This window comes from Lithobates pipiens, unplaced genomic scaffold (assembly GCF_037356315.1).
Source record: "Lithobates pipiens isolate NorthernLeopardFrog02 unplaced genomic scaffold, aLitPip1_a1.2 Scaffold_13, whole genome shotgun sequence".
NCBI classification, from domain to species: domain Eukaryota; kingdom Metazoa; phylum Chordata; class Amphibia; order Anura; family Ranidae; genus Lithobates; species Lithobates pipiens.
The window spans coordinates 34810136-34830137 of NW_027507718.1; the positions used below are offsets into that span (position 1 = coordinate 34810136).

The window sequence follows — 20002 nt, forward strand, 5'->3', positions numbered from 1 at the left end:
TTATTCTTAGGAGAGTGCATGTGATCAGCACAGGGCCAATCAGCACTGTCCAGTCAGAGGGTCAGGGGTCCTGCATTCTGATAGGGCAGTCAGAGTAGAATGAAAGCTCTTCCTACAAGCTTTAACCACGCACCGATAGAAGTCACAAGACTGCTATATACTGCTGATGAGAAAATGTATTTTGCTGTTTATATTTACTAAAATAATTGCATTTCCATGTTCTGTGTACTTTTTAGAGACCAGATATAGTGCATGCAGGCTCCTGAGTTTAGTAACACTTTAATCTTGATAGACAGAAGTGACAGATCGCTAATCCATACTTGATATATATAATTAGGGATGGGCCGAACACCTGCAAAACTTCGGACCCGAATAATGAACCCCAATAAAGTCAATGGGACCCGAACGTCAAAACTAAAAAGTGCCCATTTTGAAGACTTTTGTAAGTAATTGGGTTTACAATAGTTATTATCGGTCCGGGTCCTGCCCTGGGGGACATGTATCAATAAAAAAAAATGTTGAGAAAAACGTCATTTTAAAATGAGCAGTGATTTATATTTTTTGATTTTTAAAGTGAAAGCATAAAAATGGAAAATTTTCTTCCAATGTAGTGCCGGGGGGGGGGGGGGGCCTTAGTCTACCTGTAAAGTGGCAGATCTGTACCATGTCTAGAATCTTCTGCAGCAATAATTGCATTTATAAAGACATTGGGAACAAGATTAGAGATTTTTTGTATACATTCTGATGTCACTTTGACTTTGAATAGAAGTGACGGGTGCGTGAAAATTGGTCTTTGCGTGTCGGTGGATCCTTCCCACCATAACTCTATAGAGGTAATCTTGAGGAAAGTACAAATTGGCCTTGCTGTAAAAAAAAAAAAAATGGCAATGATATGCACCTGTGAAACAGGTGCTGAAGAATTGGTCTTTGGGTGTTAATTGTGTCCATAAAACCTATACCAAAAAAACATTCTTCCAGATGAAAAGATTGAACACCCTCAAAGCTAGGCAGCCTCGAAGTCCTGCAAAGATTCCACATCTCATAAAGACTTGATCAGTGAAATCGGCATCAGGGGCTTCATAGCTGGTAATCCACGTTCCACGGAGTCTGTGGACGGACGCGTTCTATGATCAGTAACTAAACCTCCTGCAGCACTGTATGCCTGTTCTGAAAGCATGCTGGATGCAGGGCAGCCCGACAATCGGTGGCAGCCCGTGCACTGTGGGCATACAGGCACTTCCGCTGTCCTCCCTATTCATGTGCCCGGCCTTTTTCAGGACACCGGACACATGAAATACTATGATGGGGCTAGGCAGAGGGTGTGTATTTTGAAGCATGTGATTAGAGCCCGAGGCTCTAATAGGCTTCAAAATGGGGTGGGCTCGGGGCGCAGACCACTGCGTCCCGATCCCACCCTGTTGTGTGGCATAGTGGATGAATTTTCGCTCTTTTCATACTAATGTTCCTCCCTGCCAATCAGCAGGCAGGGCTGCATATACTGGGCACAAGTGGCTGCATATACTGGGCACAAGTGGCTGCATATGATGTGCTCATCATATGCAGCCTCTTGTGCCCCTCAGTGGCTGCGTATGATGGGCACAGTGGGGTTGCAATTTATGGGCACAGTGGGGCGGCACCAGCCACCACTGCCAACAACTCGGTAGCATACTGGGCAAGTTCTGGCCAATGGTCTAGTCTCATGACCCAGTAAGTCAGTGGATTGCCAGCTGTAAAGCTCTCCATCTCTGTTTTGGCCCCGAGGTAATCGTCTACTATATGATGCAGACACTGCCGATGGGTTTTGGAAGCTGACAGCCCTGGGTGGCAAGGACTAAAAGAATAAAAAATAAACTTTTATCTTTTGCACTCTGTGGGAACAGGATGAGTTATGATTGGATAAAGTCATGCTGACAGTGTCCAATCATGACTCATGAGTGTGCTCTGTGCCCTGATTTGGCTGAAGCTTTCACTGCTTTAGCCAATTAGGGCTTGCAATGCACTGTTCAGAACCTGCAATGCATTGTGGTCAGTTCAGGGGGGGGCGAACAAACGGTTGAACGGCCCGTTTGTTCGGCTGTTCACAAAACAACGAAAGTTCGGCCAAAACTTATGCTCAGGCCGAACCGTTTGCCAGTCCCTATATAATATATTACAATTTTAAACCAACAATCTCTCCAAATGTATATGCAACTGTTAAATATATATCTTATTTTCAAAATCCGTGTGAAAAAATGTTAAGCAGTGATAATAGTCCACAATCGTGCACATCCAAAAACAATAAAAAGTCTCTCCATAATACCCATGCATGTCTATATCATTTTTCCATTCATTTGTGCTGAAAAAACTTTGTAATCTTCTTTTAAACATGGTATGTGCCTGTCACCACTTTGCCAAAATTCTCACCTTATCGTTAGACCCAATATTCTTTAGGGCTAATGCGCCTTTTCCCTTTTAAGTCAGGTTAACTGTACCAGGGATGATGCCCTCCTTCACTTCCCACAGGCAGTCTGTCTCCATTCTCCAGAATCTCCCAGTAAAGTGTGCAGGAAGCTCAAAAAAGAATAGGACAAATAGTGTTCTCCGTATATATGACTATTTTTTTTTTTATTAAAATTGAACCTAATAAAATGAAAACTCAACTTTTATAATGCACTATACTGGTGCATACCAGGATACAGGCAAGTATATATGAGGTGTCTAAACCGTTTAGCAACTTGTGCATGATTGCGCGTGCCACTCAAAACCCATCGCTATAAATTTGCCGAATCATGTCAAATGTCTGTGGCAGATTTGCCCAGTTTCATGCAGAATTTCACATTGGCCCTTTGTCCTAACTTGCTGTCCATGATGAAATGGCAGACGTGGTAATGCATGTGGTCAGAAGTAACAGTTGCACACTTCCCGATGTACACAGGACAATGTCTTTTTGGCACACTGACTTATGAAGATCAGTGCTCCCTGTGACTGTGCGTGCAGCCATGTGCTGCCATCTGTTGGTATGTTATATAACTAGTCTCAAAACTTTTTGATACCACCTCATACAAACTGGCTCACAAAAAATGGCTGCCTGTGATGACTTCCGGTGATGTCATTGGCTCCTCCCATGTAGTTGCACCAGTCACGTGACTTCCTCAGGGGATAACTAGTACTACCGCATGTTTGTTAATTGAGAAAGATCCCCAGGCCAGTGGTGAATTTCAGAATGCAATTAGTATTTGCCAACACTAAATGGGTGTGATGATCGTGCTTTCTTAAAATGTATGTAAACCCATACATTTCCTCAGGTTTTGGTCAGTTATAAAAACAGTTGAAATTGTTTTGTTAAATCTGTTAATAAGTGCCAATTTCACTTAACGCAGAGTTCCAACCATTTAAAAGTCAGCAGCTACAAAAAGTGTAGCTGCTGACTTTTTTTGTAATATAGACACTCGCCTGTCCAGCGATGCGGTCTCCCGAAGCCTCGCTTTTCTCCCCCCTCCTCTCTACAGCGCCGGTATTGCCTCGCGTTATGAATGGCCGGGGCATCTTCTGGGACCTGTGACCTGTCCCAGAAGATTGCAGGGAGGGAGGGGGAAGAGATGAACTTCCACCATGGCGCCAGGAGAAGAAGTGGGAGCTGGGTACCTGTGAAAACAGGGTACCCCCCCAAATAAAATGACATGCCAAATGTGGCATGTCAGGGGGTCACAAGTACTTAAAGCAGAAATTCCACTTTTGTGTGGAACTCCGCTTTTAACATATCAGAAATTCTGGCCTGTATTTTCTTAGGAGTGTAATTTGCCCCCTAGTATTTGTTTTGGGCTAAAAATAATTAGTGTCTATATTATAGAGATAAAGAAATTGGAATGATTTGAGAAGCTTGGCAGAAGACAACTGGGCATAGTTGACACCACACAGTCTGTAAAATGGCTGTGTGTTGTCAGCCCACAATAGGGAGCCGAGTGCATTTCTGGTAGATCAGCTGGGTCTTTAAAGGGAGAAAACATGGGGAAATATGCTTTTATTGTAGGGGCATACTGCATATTTTATTTTTTTTTGTCCAGATTTGCGTGTTAAGAAAATATTGGTTGGTGCCTTTAAATAATTTTGGGGTTAAATCCAAAGGAAGCCAGATGCCCCGCTTTTCCTAGAGAGCGTGCTGGTGTGGTTATCATACATTGAGCAGATACTGTATCTGTATTCCTACCAGCAGGTATGAGCTCATACTCCATTCTTCACAATACGCTTCTCACTCACTGTGGTGAATTTGGATTAGATAGATTATGTGTGGGTGGATGAGTCTCGCAGTCTGTAAACACTCCCCAACACTGTCACATCGGCTTTTGGAAAAGAACTGTAAATTATCTTTGCACATTCATACATTATTGATAAGCTGTGTCCAGCTGCGATAATTAACAATGTCTTTGTGCTATGGACAACAGCTGGTGGTTCTATGACCTGTTTCTTCTGTTCCTTTAGTATCTAGCTAAATACATTTTAATTAGAATTGGGAAGGGAAGACCCTCACCATGCGAACATCCGAAAAAAAAAAAAAAAAAAAAAAAGTGTATATGTGTGTGTATGTATGTATGTATGTATATGGACTTTGTGGGCACATAATGAGATGGAGATTTTTATTTTTATTACAGCATAATTTAAAAAATATATATATAAACACCCTGTATCGACAGTTACCCAATAATGCAGTTACAGAGGACTAGATCTAAGGTACAAAAGTTGATTTGATAATGTATCAAAGTGAGAGAAGAATTTCTGATCCAGTAATGCCTCCAAAAACTTGCTTGCCGACGTTTTTCACTAATATATTAGCTTCCACGGGACAGATACTGTGTAGGTTCTGGTGAACTTGTGGCTTAGGGTATGGGAGAACCTCCCAAAACTAACAGACGACTGTAAAGGCGAAATTTCAATGTTTCATATGTATGTGTGTAGTAATGAAATACTCGCATATCATGTGGTCTATGGTAGATACCACTGATATATAACCATCATGTAGAAATCTTAGAATATAGATCACACATAGAGGTAAGTGGTCACAATTTCCCACTATAAATGTTTTCAACACCGTATCAATAGTACCAAGAAATAGCACATTGGCTCACAAGGTATTAAAGTACACAATCCCCTCAAGTATAGAGACCGATGGCATGTCTGAATATGTAAATAATGCACTTATCCAATAGGGGAAGACCAGTGTTACCGCATAAACAGGGGAAAATGTGCCCCCTTTGACACTCCACCAAGTGTGTGTGGCTTTCCTCTCTGTGTGGGACAAAAGTTGCCCGCACTAGTTGACAGTTTGTCAAAGATGAATAGAATAGGAAATGATGTAACTGCAGCCACAGTTTAGCCACTGTGCCTACTTGTGTCACTCTAAGCTAATGGTGGAAGTGGGTGGCCGGGAGCCCACAAGGAGGAAGTATGAGTAAGAAAGGAGGAAGAGTGATTTTCTAGGCGTATCTTTAATAAATATATATATGTTGTAACTGATCATCAATGACAAAACCTGTTTCACTTTGCTTTGTTTACAGTAAAGTATGTGTTCAACAGCAGTGGTCATCAACCCTGTCCTCAGGGCCCACTAACAGGCCAGGTTTTATGTATTACCTTGGGGAGATGCAGACTAGAATACTGCAATCACTGAGCAGCAAATGATTTCACCTGTGATGTATTTCAGTTATCTTCCAAACCTGGTCTGTTAGTGGGCCCTGAGGACAGGGTTGATGACCACTGTTCTACAGAACATGGGCTCAATATACCGGTATGTGTTAGGATTGCTTTTATGCAACTGTTGCATAATTCAATCAACATGCAGCCCTACAAGGCACATGCTAAGGACAACTACTTCAAATCTCCACAAAAACAAAATATCAGCAACTCCGTAATAAAACACAAGAGTCTCCAGGGGCCTCCGCTTGTTATCCAAATGCCATTTCTCAGAATAGGGATAAATGAATGAAAGTGCAAAGGACCATAGCATAGTATTGCTTAAGACCACCTAATTTATTAAAAGCAAATATACTCACTAATTTAAAGCCTCTCATAGACAAAAAACACCACACCAGCAGGTGTGTAACATCATATGCCACTGGCCTCCCTGTATGCATGTTTCGTCTGTGCCACGGACATCCTAAACTATTGGCCTCACCCTACACGCGTTGCGTCTGTACAACGGGCAAAATTTAGCATGGCAAACCCGTGATTAAAACTCTCGTTTGCATGCTAAGGACAACTGGCCATACATTAGTAGAATTTCGTATTGTTTGTTTGATTTTTCTATTCATTAGTGGGGCCAAATAAATGTTAATTTTTCTTTAAAAACAAACACATTTTTAACAGTGTATGTAGTTTTCTTTTGGGAAAATACATTCATTTCAAAATCCAATGGTGAAAGCAAGCAAAATGTTTTGAATGACAATCATCAATTCATTAGTATGAAAGTTCTTAAATGACTCAACAGATGCAATTTCTAGCCTGCGTTGGCTGCTTGTACCTGTCAGGAATGCGCATGGATGAGTGTCACTATAGAACCCCATGAGGAAAAAGAGTATTCGGCAAACCGGAAGCTGGGTGCAGCGATCATGGTAGTGGGCTAAAGAAAAAGAATAGCTTCAACAGATGCAAGATGGGCAAGTAGCCTGCAATGTAAGTGGTGACACCTGCAGCAGAATGGGATAAGAAAAATATAAATTATCTGTGTAGTGCTAATCTTGGTTCCTCTATTGCTGGCTCGCCGATCACAATCAGTTGTGCGTATAAAACTTGCCATATATGGGTCAAGATCTGGCCGATTCAACAGCTAGGTATGACTTTTTTCCTGTTCAACAATCGATCATTAGATCGTCTTTTATTGAATGGGCTTGTTGGGGAAAATTTCTCTTTATCAGCTGGCTGCAGCTGCTGATCTATGTATTCTGATAGCGGAGAATCCCACTTTTAGAATACGGTATACCAACAGGGGAAAATCCCAGCAGGGAGGTTTGCTCTATCCACTTTGCTTGTGTGGATGGTTGGTTTTTTTTTTTTTTTTGTTTTTGTTTTTTCTTCCATTTAGCCCACTGGCTGAACAAAAGAAAACAAACCCTCTATGGCCAGCCTAACGAGCTTACAACTATCCCTGAGGAGGACGATATATAAAATATGCAGCTCTGTCTTTAATATTGATTGGACCATGGGCAAAAATGTTCTTGGGGGGGCCCCCCCCTATGCAATTTCACTCGCCACCTGCTCTGAGACATACAATAAATGGCTAGACTTAAAATCAGTTTACTGTATCAGATCAGGCAGCAATTGTGATTGGTTGTCAGCAGTTACAGCATATCATTAATGATTACTGACTGGTTGCTAGAGGTTACAGCACACATTACGGCTCACTGATTAGTTGCTAGAGGTTTACAGAAAATTAGTTATGCTTGTTAATTGGTTGCTAGAGATTACTGTACAGTATTACTGCTCACTGATTGGTTGCTAGAGGTTACAGCACATATTCTCCTCATTGCAGGGGGGCATGATATACATATGAATGCCACCTTTATTTACATATCAATACACGGCCGTAGCTATTTACTCATGAATGCCACTGCTATTTACATATGAATGCCAGTTATTTACATACATGTAAACACAGGGACTATAGGTGAGTCATCTGTACACAACAATAGGGCAGAGTCGGGCAGCATTAGCACCAGCACTTCACACTGAGATATCTGGACACAGCACAGGACTAAAACTTCAAAGGACAAGGGAATTTAAACTTGCAACTTGCGCTAGTTGGCAAGTATGAGGCAGCTGCTTTGGGCCCCACAACAATGACAGGGCACAGGGCAGCTGCCCCTTTTGCCCTGCCTTAAAGACGGCCCTGAAAATGGGGCACCCCTAGTATCTATATAAAACCTCTTTAGCTGGTGCTGCACATCATATATTTTATATATGTATAGCACCATCCAGCAGAAGGCAAAAACTTGTCATTTACAATGGATGTGATGCAAGATAGCCAGTTTCCATATTTATTATCCTTCCTTTTTTTTTTTTTTTTTGGAACCGACAGCAATGTTGTGCATGCAGTGAGGGGTACGCATAATCTTAGTTTTCATACGTTCTGTATTTTAGTAACTATCAGTCATGTGGATCCTAGAAACAGTAAAGTATAGATAATTGTTCTTTTTTTTTTTTATTGGACAGTGCCCAGCATTATATAGTGAACAAACTGCAAGGCTAAGGAACTGCACAATGTGTCTATGTCAGTCCTAAATTGCACTCTGTCCAGTCTAAATACAAATGAATAGATGCTTTTATTTATGATCTAATGAACAACATATGATTCTCCTCTCTATCAGTGCAGCTTAAATACTAGAGCACGGACATCGGCTAAATCAGTCTGTAATGGAAGTAGATGGTTTGGGCCACCCTGTCCCAAACTATTTAGAGTAATATTAAAGCCCCCCACAATCCTGTAAGGGTTAAATGCATGTTATGTCCGGGGGGGGGGGGGGTAAATGCTTTACTTCTGGCTGCAGAAGGACCCCCCTCCAGTGCTGTGACTGGTGCCAAGCCGCCTGCCCTGTGACCAGCTCCACTCACACTCAAGCCACCTTTTATGTACAATACAGGGTTACAGGGTACAAACCTTTAACCCAAGGCCCACTGCAATGGTGAATTTTTTTAAATTCCTGGAGTTGGGCATAGAAAAACAGAACTGTACTTGGATCTTTGAAATACTGAGTGTTTACAGAAATGATCAATAAAAATACATATATTTTTTTTATCCAATAAAAAGAGCTTAAAAGCTAATATCTTGCCTTTTGGTTCACACCAATGCAATTTGACAGTTCAAAATCTCAAGACAAGTTGCACCTCTTTTGCGGCAATGGAACTGTTCAAATTGTTGCAACATAGAAAACTATTCCTGCAGTACTTTTCTGCAACTTGCATTGACTTCTGTTAAATAAAGTTGCAAGCCGCAATGAAATCGCGCAATTTTCAAAGCCGCACTAGTGTGAACCAGGGCTTAAGAACAATTTTAACAAAAGTATGCAACCCTCAAATAAGATCATTATACAGTAAGAAGACTTCTAGGTTATGTATAAAAAAAATCTGTTTTTATTTTTTATTTTATTTTTTAAATGCCATTATAGAATAACTTTTTGCCTACTCTCCTGAGGAAGCAAGACTGCCAAATTCATCAAGAGAAGACTGCTCCCGTCTCACTATGAAAATTTCAAATGAAGTCATTATATAAGTGTATATGCTGATTTTTATGAGGGAGAAAGTCCTATAGGGAATTCTGATTTATATGTAATGCCTCTGTATCAGAGTATTGATAAACTTGCTGTTAAATTAAAATGAAGAAAAGAATAAAGGTCCCTGCAGGATGATGTCCTCCAGTGGCTTGATGTTGTCGCTGACAGGCCTTCGATCTTCACCAGGCCTTCCTTCTGGGTTTGGGGGCTCTGGCCGTTTGAATGGCCAAACCGCATTGTTACTCCTGCGTATGCGTTCAGGAGTCACAATGTGGTCTCAATGGGTGGCATGTCATCAATTGAGAGCGCAGTGTGCATGCACCGATGACGTTGCCGGTTACTACTAAATATCTCCTAAACGATGCATGTTTAGGAGGTATTTATTGTACCCACAGGTAAGCCTTATTACAGAATTACTTTTTAGGTATAAATAGAAAAGCGGGTTTACTACTGTCTTAAGCTATGGTATGTTATTAGTTTTATTGCTGGTTTGTGAAAAAGACTATTCCTCAGAACCTGTACATATCGCCAGGTTTGAAACATTAAAATTGTGCCAACAAACCCAAAACAAAGGTCATGGAGAACTGGGCACTGCCAGAAATTGGGGGGGGGGGTGTTAAGGGGTGATGGGGTAGTGAGCATGTGCACCCCCTTCCCTCCTAAACCACACTGGGCCACATGCCCGTCACAAGGGAAAAGTACCACCTTGTCCCCATGTTGATGAGGAGAGGGGCCTCTTCCCCCCACAACCCTGGCCTGGTGGCTGTGGGGGTTTGCAGAGGGGGATTTGTAAGACTCTGTAAGCCCCCTTTAACATAAGGAAACACCGGTTAATCATTCACAGAAAAATGTAAATTGTAAAAAAAAAAAAAAAAAAAGTTTGGTTTTTCTATGTCCGACTCTAGGAATTTTAAAAAGTTCACCATTGCAGTGGGCCTCGGGCCCATGTTTTGCAAAGGTTTAATGTTTAATATTATTTCTGCAGATTTGGTTACATAAATGTCCACTGTGATTACATTAGACAAGAAGTGATTACTTTATGCTGTCTAACTCTGTAGATATGAAAATTTGTGTTTTTCATCGAGAAATGATGTGTGATTTGCTTACCAGGCTCCTGTACTTCCTGTACACACTGGAATGTGTTTATGCTTGGGGCACCGTTTCAGTTTTGTGACTTTACTCTTTTTTTTTTTTTTTTTATGATCATGCTTTAGTAATTGGTCTTTTGTGCACGTTTGTTGGATTCTGTTTGCACACGAAATAAAATATGACAAAATGAAAGCTGCTGCTTGAGTAATCTCATGACATGCAAATCTGTTACCAAAGACCATGCTGGCAAGGATGTGCCACTGATTTACCTAATCTGACATGTGGGTACATGAGTGGGGGTGGGGGCTTCTCCATTTTCATTGAAACATTTGCTGGTTCACACGTTTGTGAAAAAGGGAAGGATGTAACTTCACTTGTAATCACCAAAACATATAGTGCCTGCTCCAATACGTATTTGCACTTGGAATTTAAATTTCTTGCTTAAAAGTAACTTTTTTTTTTTTTTTTTTTTGATGGTATTTGATCACCTCTGCAGATTTAAATTTTTTGCTCTATAGACAAAAACAGACTGACCATTTTGAAAAAAAATAAACGATTTTTTACTTTCTGTTATAAAACGTATCCAATAATGTAAAAAAAGATTTAATTTCTTCAACAATTTAGGCCTATATGTATTCTGCTAAATATTTTTTGGAAAAAAATGGCAATAAGCATATATTGATTGGATTGCCCATAAGTTATAGCGTCTCCAAACTATGGGATATTTTTATGCCATTTTTTTTTCTTTCTTTTTTTACTAGTAATGGCGGCAATCGGTGACCTTTTAGTGGGACTGCAATATTGCAGCAGACAGTGGGGACACTAACTGACACTTTTAACACTTTTTTTTTTTTGGACCAGTGACACTAATACAGCTATCAGTGCTAAAAAATCTGCACGGTCACTGTACTGATGATGCTGGAAGGGGTTAACATCAGGGGCGATCAAAGGGTTAATGGTGTGCCTAGCCTGTGCTTTACTAAACTGTGGGAGGTGCTTATACTAGAGGAAGGCAGAGATCTATGTTCCTGCTTATTGTCTTTTCCACGGACAGAACAACAATCTGCCTTGTTTACATAGGCAGACCGCCGTTCTAGGTACATGATCCAGGGCAAGAGCTGCATTGCCGCCAGGTATATACAGTATATGGTCGGCAAGCTGTTAAAGTGAATGGGTTGTTTTAGAAGGTGATCGTTTACAATTACTTTAATTGAACAAGCTGAAGTTTGAAGCTGATTGGTTTCTATACACACCTGCACCAGATTCTGAGTGCTCTAGTTTAGGTAAATGAACCTTAGAATGTACAAATGCTAGCAGGGGTAGGTAACCTCGCCCTCCAGCTGTGGTGAAACTACAAATCCCATTGTGCCTCGGCCTCTAGGAGTTGTGCCTGTGATTGTCAGGGTCTTGCAGTGTCTCATGGGACTTGTAGTTTCAAAAGAGCAGGAGGGCTGAGGTTGCCTACCCCTGAACTAGAGGCTCATGAACATGAGAGCCAGAAACCTAGAGTGGTTTAGGAAAGTAGTATATTTCTCACTGTAATGGCTTATTTCAATCGTTTATTTTCTTCTTTGGAACAGGTACGTCCTTTAAAATACATTAAGTAAATTTACAGTGTGTTGATAAATGAGTGAATGAAAACAAAACATCTAGTCTGAATAATGTGCTCTAATTAAATCTTTGCACTCCTAGGCACAGTACTACCTTTTCTAAACCAGTTTACCCTTGAGTAGTCGGAGCTTGGATTTCACTTCTAGTTTAGCGACCATAAGGCCTCGTGCACACTGGACGTTTTTACAGCTGCTGTTTTTTGATTTCAGATGTGTTTTTTTTTTTTTTTCCTACAGCTAGTAAACTCCCCAGCATGTTACCTATGTGTACATACACACGTAGGCTGTTATCAGCGTTTTTTGACAGGGACATTTTCTGGCTGAAAAAAAACCCCAAGAACTAGTGGGTTGGAAGAGGAGTTTTAAAAAAGGTCTAACTGTAAATATGGCATTTATGAATGTTTTTGAGCACTAACCTTTTGTGGGAGTATAGGTTTGCTAGAACACGCATACGTTAAAAGAGTACTTTTTTTTTTTTTTTTAACGTGGCACAATCTACTGACCTTTTTATAACGTCCAGTGTGCATGAGGCCTTAAGCCTTAAGCCGCGTACACATGGGCGGATTGTATGGCCTACTTAGTCCGCCGAAACACATTTCAGCGGACAGTCCGCTCGTGTGTGGGCTTCAGCGGACTTTTTCAGCGTGCAGTCTGGCGTACTAAGTATTTCTGATTTTTCGAAATACTGTCCGTCATACTTTGGTTTCAGCGGTCAATCCGCTCGTGAGTAGGCTAGTTCGACGGACTAAGAATGGCGCATGCTCAGAAAGGATTTATACGGCGGAAGGTTGCATTGCTGTGTATTGGACGTCCAATTTCTAGTCCCGTCGTACGTGCTGTACACGTCATCGCGCAAGCTTTCGACGGACTGTTTGTGCATCCGTGTGTGGTCAAGTCCGTTCATTCGAAAGTAGGACGGACTGTCCGTCGGATTGTATGACGGACTAAGTAGGCCATACAATCCACCCGTGTGTACGCGGCTTTAGTTGCCATATACCTGTGATTCACTTTTCAACCTTTGCCAGATTTTGGTTAAGGAGAGATCATTCCAACTCAGTAAGGGTCCGGACAAGGGCTTTAGTTTGTAAAGAACATGGACAGTGGATATGTGATCTGTGTTGCAGTGGTCAACACTACAGAGTAGTTAAAGTGGTTGTAAACCCTTACAAACCACTTTGACCTACAGCTAAGCCTAGATTAAGGCTTACTTGTAGGTCCAAGCAATATCTCCTAAACCTATATGGTTTAGGAGATATTTGCCCGAAAACGGGCACCGCTGTCTACGGCGTGTCGACTCCCGTGCGCATGCGCGGGAGTGACGTCATCGCGGCTTCGCCGAATGACAGCGGCGGAGTTGCGAGACGCCACCAGCAAGATGGATGCGGCGGACTACAGGGGACAGCGGCGACTTCGCTGGCTCCTGTGTCAGGTAAGTGACACATAATGGGCTACTATGCGATGCATAGTAGTCCATTATGCTTTGCCTTTGCAGGGAATGAAAGAGGAAGTAAACCCATGAGGGTTTACTTCCTCTTTAAGAGGAACTTCTCCCTCCCAATGAAAATTTGCATTCTTCTTTCCAGCCACTGTTTACTTCCGTCATTCTATGAATGGAGGAAGTAATGCCTCCTGGGCAACTCTGCAATCCTTGTAAAGGCCTCTTTGCAAAAGGTAAGCTGCGTTTTGCAGGGGGTGAGTGGATGGAGGGGAGTCTCCCTTCCCTTTTTCTGTACTTTCCCTTGAAGCTGGCTGCTAGGAAGATCATGTGACCGCTAGACCACAGTGCCCTGAGAATAGGTAAGTATAAGCATATGTCTTCTACAGGAGTTAGGAGGGTGGTAGCAGTTTTGGGCTTAGAGGCTGTAATTCCCCTTAAAAGTGTTACTAAACCCACAACAGTAAAATCAGTCTGTATATGCAGTAAAGCATGCTGGTTGTACTCGCTGTGGAACCTAAGGGGTTAACACGCATTGTGTAAAAAGGCGGTTTGATCTATTGTGTTTTTTGTGTTTTTTCTTGTGATCAACCCAGAGCCAATCAGAACTGTCCAGACAGAGGGTCAGGGGTCATGCAGCCTCATAGAACAGTCAGAGGAGAATGAAAACTTTTCCTACAAGCTTTAACCAGACACCGATAGAAGACTACAAGACTGCTATGTACTGCTGATGAGAAAAGGGTTTTAGCAGTTTGTTTACTAAAATAATTGCATTTCCATGTTCAAATTACCATGGGAGACTAGATATGGTGAATTCAGGGTCCTGGGTTTATAAACCCTTTTATTTCAGGTACTTGTATAGCGCCGTCGATTTACACAGCGCTTTACATATACATTGTACATTTACATATTCACATAAGCCCCATACCCTCAAGGAGCTTACACTCTTATGAAGACATTTGGTTTGTATCAGATTTAAGGAGCATATAGCTCTGTTAAATGTCTGACCTATATCGAGGCAGCCTATTTAAAAATATGACTATGCGTATTATTTAAGTTTGGCTTTCACAAGTCAAGACTGGTAGCCAGCAGACCTTTTTGTATGGGTAACCCATGTGTTTGCAGTGTGGTTAAGATGACATTTGGTGCTGTCAAGAGGTTAAAACTACGTCACAAAGGGAAGCCCAAACTAACAATCGGAGGACAAGCACTTGGGGGCAGCACTTAGTGACTCCATCCATCAAGCTCTGGGACCTTTTGTTAGCATATGCAGTTCTATTTTCATTCTTTCTCTTTTATTTTGCGCTAAACTGATTCTGAACCGAAAGAGCTGTTGTGTTTGGGATTTGTTGTCGGTCTTTGGTTTCCAACATACTGCCTTAATCTACTTGTGATGAAGATCCTGTGATATAGGATGAGCCAATGGAGTGGTAAAGGCACAATGCCATCTATTAAGAGAAATGCAAGTACAAGGCCATGGGCACATTGAAGCAGTCCTGCATCTTCCATTGTACTTTCTGGCTATCTTTTGGATTGTGTTTTATATTCACATTCATGCAGCTTCAAAAAACAAAATACTGAAAATCATTTAAAGCTATTTTTTTTTCTTTCTTTCATTATCTCTATCTCCATACAGAATGTAGCAGCCCAACCCATTGCACACCATACAACAGTATTAGAGTACAATATCTGTGATTTTTATTCATAGTACTTTTTATGTCTCTACTTCTCAGTATGGTGACAGGTTCCGTATGCATTCAGAGTTGTATGCCTGGAATAGAATACATATGAATTTCAGGGCAGCACAGTGGCTAAGTGGTTAGTGCCTCCACCTGGCAGCACTAGGGTCGTTGGTTTGAATCCCAAAGAAGACACTACCTGCCTGGAGTCTCTGTGCTTGCGTGGGTTTTCTCCCACACCCCAAAGATATGTTGGTAGGTTAAATTGGCCCTAGTATGTATGAATGTGATTTAAGGACCTTAGATTGTAAGCTCCTTGAGGGCAGGGACTGATATGAATGTATAATAATTATGTAAAGTGCTGCGATATTTAAGTACCTGCATTAAATAACAAATGTTTCTGAACTTGTAGGGTCTTAACCACTAGGCGTCCGCGCTATAGCCGAAAGACAGATGCAGCGCGGACGCCAATTGCCAGGAGGACATCCCCTGGATGTCCTCCTGTTTACTTCCGCGATGCGCGATCCCACGCATCGGGGAATTTCTGTGCTGGCCGTGCCCTTGGAATAACCATACACACACTGAAAAGGTACTGGAGAGGCGGGGCAGCTATAATCTTGGGATTTAAAAAAAAAACGCAGTTTACATACTGTCCCTGGTTTTATTGAGGCTGGCAACCCTGATGGGGCCCCTTGGTGGCATGGGGCCCTCGGGCAGTGCCTGAGTGCCCTAATGGTCAGTCCGCCCCTGGATATTCCCCACTGTGGAATAATGTATAAAACATCTTCTAGTTTTTTTAATTTATTATTTATTTGGGGGGGGGGGGTTTGATTACCTAATTACTTTAGTAGAAAGGTACATTTGAATGTGATGGGAAAAATATTTTGAAGTTTCCCACCATAGATGAGGAATGGAATTTTAGACCTTCAAGTGACCTAAGTTTACCCAACCTGTTATTATGACCCCTGTTATTATCAAATGACAGGGGATATCTATCGGACTTCCTGTGAAGGTTGTAAAATGTACAAATGCTGAAAAAAAGTTTAAAGAAAACACAGCAAATTTTCCAGAACTTACAATATAATAAAATAGAAGCGCAATGAACAGCATACATGTTGTATATGTATTCTTCCTTTCCTTGGTTTTAATCCACCCTCCCTTTCAAAGCAAAGCACCAGCTGTTGTAAAACCAATATTGCCTACAGCTTATACCACAATTTTCTTTGCTTTTGTATTATTTTTGTAGTGTTTTTGTACACATTGTGGAAACATTTTTGCTTGTTCACTGCAGTGAGGCTAAGTTGTCAGATGTTTCTAGCACAGCCCCAAAGCATTGACGAGGCAAAATACCTGGTTTCCTATGTCTGTGAAATTACACCACATTGTGGCTGTGGTGTATGCTGAAAACAATGCTGCATGCAGTACTTTTTTCAGTGTATTATTGAAATGACATATAAGTCATCAAATGTTCTGTGGTTCATAGTAAATGGTGAGATGTGCTGAGATTGCCACTGTGTCTCCCAGTGTACAGCACCAGCTATACAGTGCCTTGAATAAGTATTCATACCCCTTGACATTTTTCACATTTTGTCATGTTACAACCAAAAACGTAAATGTATTTTATTGGGATTTTATGTGATAGACCAACACAAAATGGCACATAATTGTGAAGTGGGAGGAAAATGATAAGATGTTTTCAATTTTTTTTTGCAAATAAATGTGAAATGTGGGGTGCATTTGTATTCAGTCCCGAGTCAATACTTTGTAGAACCACCTTTCACTGCAATTGCAGCTGCAAGTCTTTTTGGGGATGTCTCTACCAGCTTTGCACATCTAGAGAGTGCCATTTTTGCCCATTCTTCTTTTGCAAAATAGCTCAAACTCTGTCAGATTGGATGGAGAGCGTCTGAACAGCAGTTTTAAAGTCTTGCCAAAGATTCTCAATTGGATTTAGGTCTGGACTTTGATTGGGCCATTCTAACACATGGCTGTATTTTTATTGTCCTGCTGGAAGGTGAACCTCCAACCGAGTCCCAAGTTTTTTGCAGACTCTAATGCCGCGAACACACATATAAACTCTGACGGTTTTTCCCGACGAAGTTCCGCTGAAACGGTCTTGCCTACACAGGATCACACCAAAGTCCGATCGTCTAGAACACGGTGACTTGCAACACGTATGACAGAAAAAAGTTCAGTAGCCAATAGCTGCCCATGCGTTGTTTTTGGCCCATCGGAACAGCATACAGACGAATGGTTTTCCCGATAGGTATTGAAAGGTGTTGGAAGGATTTAAAACGTTCTATTTCTAGGTCCGTCAGAATTTTCGAAAAAAAATAAATAAAAAAAAAGTCAGATCGTGCCCACACACCATCAGAATATCCGATGAAAAGATTCCATGTGACTTTTTCTGCCGGAAAGTCCAACCATGTGTACACGGCATAAAAGATTTTTTTCTAAGGTTGCCCTGTATTTGACTCCATCCATCTTCCCATCAACTCTGACCAGCTTCCATGTGCCTCCTGAAGAAAAGCATCCCCACAACATGATGCTGCCACCACCATGTTTCACAGTGGGGATGGTGTGTTCAGGGCCTCTTGGCTGTAAACGCCTGTCTTTTTAGTAAATATCTCCTAAACCGTGTAGGTTTAGGAGCTATTTCTTGGACCTATAGGTAAGGCTTAATCTAGGCTTACCTGTAGGTCAAAGTGGTTTGTAAGGGTTTACAACCACTTTTTTTTTTTTTTATATTTTTATTAAGAGTTTTATAACAGACAACACTTATAACAACAGTGCTTACAGTATATACAAGGGTCATCAATTGACATAAAGATATGCATTGCAACATGACATTTCAACATTCTACAATTGTAAGGGTATGTCACTGGTAGCCCCAACTTAACCGACATATTATGTTCTATCCCCTGTTTGAACTCACAAGAGAACAAAAAACAAAAAAAAAACCTAAAACCCGGGGGGGGGGGGGGGGGGGGCGAGAGAGAGCAGAGTCCCCTCAGCAGCCCAGCTCCCCCCCTCCATTTAGGCTGTTTCGGGGTCAGCCAACCAAGAGTGCCAGACCTTATCGTATTTCTTTGGGCAGCCCCGGTGTAAGTAGGTATCTTTGTATAGAGGAAGACTGTTGTTCGGTTTACAACCACTTTAATGCTTTCCTTGCCCGGTCTGCCAGTTTAGGTGGACATGTCTTGGTAAGTCTCCAGTTGTGCCATACTCTTTCCATTTTCGGATGATGGATTGAACAGTGCTCCATGAGATGTTCAAAGTTTGTGATAGATAGATAGATAGATATATCTATCTATCTCTAATATATAAAAAAAATTTTTTATTATTATTACCAATCCCTGCTTTTAAACTTCTCCACAACTTTATCCCTGACCTGTCTGGTTCACTAAGGTTCTCTAACAAACCTCGTCACAGAACAGCTGTATTTATACTGAGATTAAATTACACACAGGTGGACTCTATTTACCAATTAGGTGACTTTTGAAGGCAATTGGCTCCACTAGGTTTTAGTTAGGGGTATCAGAGTAAAGGGGGCTGAATACAAATGCACGCCACACTTTTCAGATATAGATTTCTAAAAAATTTTGAATACAATTTTCCTTCCACTTCACAATTATGTGCCATTTTGTGTTGGTCTATCACAGTGATGGCGAACCTTGGCACCCAAGATGTTTTGGAACTACATTTCCCATGATGCTCCTGCTCTCTACAGCGTAGTGGAGCATTATGGGAAATGTAGTTCCAAAACATCTGGGGTGCCAAGGTTCGCCATCACTGGTCTATTATATAAAATCCCAATAAAATACATTTAAATTTTTGGTTGTAACATGACAAAATGTGAAAAAAATGTCATGGGGTATGAATACTTTTTCAAGGCACTGGACATTCAGCAAAGCTCACTGGTGCGAAGGAGCCTTAGGCCAGTCATACATGGATTTGCAAATCTTAACTAAAAATGTTTGTTAGAATTTCGAAAACCCCTGGTGGGCCGCAGCAATGGCTGATTTTTGTGCGGCCGTCAAATTTGAGTGATCGGCACCTTGGAAATTTTTGAAAAATTATTTTCTAATAGATGCGGGAATTGTGCGAGAGATCGAAAAAGAAAGGTGCATGAGCATAAAAAAAAGAAAATTCCCAGAAAGGAAAGAATATTCCCAATCACAAATTCTTTTCTGTAGCAACATGAGGTAAAAATTTCGAAATCAATGATGGCACTATCCTATCACAAATGCACAAAATTTCCAGTTTTTTTTTTTAAAGAAAATTTGTTGGGAATTTTGACCCATGTGTGCCCTGCATTACAAGAACAAAGATTGATTGACTGATTGAAGACTGATTTTTGTTGCATTCTGTTTTCTGTTGGGTCCTGTATATAGCCGTGGCTATATGTGATGCAGGCTATCACATTATGACATTGCCTTGCAGGGTCCAACAAAAAAAGCATCCAGCGGTTTACAACCACTTTACTATCGGATCATGTTGAATCTACTGATAGGAAAAAAGGCTTGCCTTTTGTATTGTTATGTTTAGATGAGAATGCCTAGGTAACTAGTGACCTTGAAAGCAGCAAGTCCTGGTCAGTCATTTACTACATTAACTGTGAATAGGGATGCATGTGAGCTAATCTCCATAATAACCGAGCTGCCATTATAAATCTGCCGTTATACATCTCTGATCTACATGTTCTCCTTCCACCATGTAAAGTCCTGAGCTTTTCTTCTCAGAATTTACAGTGGATAACCGCAGAAGACAGTGGATGGATTTCACTTTAAAATGACAAGAATGCTCAAAAGGAGTATATTCCTCTAATACAATCCCGTGAAGAATCCTTACATCGTAGCAGCTTCTTAAAGCCACAGTACAAGGTATGGATTTCTGTGACTTTACTATGATTTCATTTAACTGGTGTCTCCAGCCTGAAACTCTGCAGTG

The 20002-nt window shown here is 41.2% G+C and overlaps 1 protein-coding gene across 3 annotated transcripts in view; it reads left to right on the top strand.

Annotated features, from left to right (window-relative positions):
* The window catches only part of KANK1 (KN motif and ankyrin repeat domains 1), a 246825-nt gene that overhangs the window by 62352 nt on the left and 164471 nt on the right, over positions 1-20002 (top strand). The window contains exon 2 of one of the 3 annotated variants that reach the window (XM_077475003.1): positions 19795-19935. The exons of the other annotated variants lie outside the window; for them this stretch is intronic. The gene's annotated coding sequence lies outside the window, so the exon portion shown is untranslated. The remainder of the gene's footprint in view (positions 1-19794; positions 19936-20002) is intronic. 3 annotated transcript variants of the gene reach the window in all.